The sequence below is a fragment of the Desmodus rotundus genome, chromosome 7 (genome assembly GCF_022682495.2).
Source record: "Desmodus rotundus isolate HL8 chromosome 7, HLdesRot8A.1, whole genome shotgun sequence".
Classification (NCBI taxonomy): Eukaryota; Metazoa; Chordata; class Mammalia; order Chiroptera; family Phyllostomidae; genus Desmodus; species Desmodus rotundus.
In genome coordinates, this window is record NC_071393.1 from 112,712,001 (window position 1) to 112,712,541 (window position 541).

Genomic DNA, 541 nt, shown 5'->3' on the forward strand with positions numbered 1-541 from the left:
GGTGTGTGTGAGAGACAGCCAGTGTTTCTCTCCCTCTCTTCCCCTTTCTAAAAATAAATAAATAAAATCTTTAAAGAAATACTGCAGTTTCTTAGTCTTACTTTAAACTACACGTCCGTGGTATGGTTAAAATACCGCTCATAGAGGAGGGTCTTCCAACATGCAAACTGAAAATAAGCAGCGAGGGGTCAGAGATGGCCAGATAGTTTTGCAAAGCCTGAGTTTTTTAATCCAGTATTCTTCGGGCATCTTACAAAAATTTCAGGTAAAAAAGAAGCGTCATTTGTCTTAAGGTATTTTTATGCGAGGAATAACGACGAACGGAACCCTCCCTGCACAGGAAGCTCAAACGTCATCAGCCGCTGCCCCTCCAGCGCCCGGCACAGACCGCGCGCCCGCGCCTGCGCCGGCCTCTCGGCCCCGCCCACCGCGGGGGAGGGACCCCAGGACGGTCGCCGGTCTGGGGCCTCCGGCCCCGGGAAACCTTCCACCGTAGGATCCGAGGGGGAGGGCCATGGGCGGTCTCGGAAGTGACGCACAG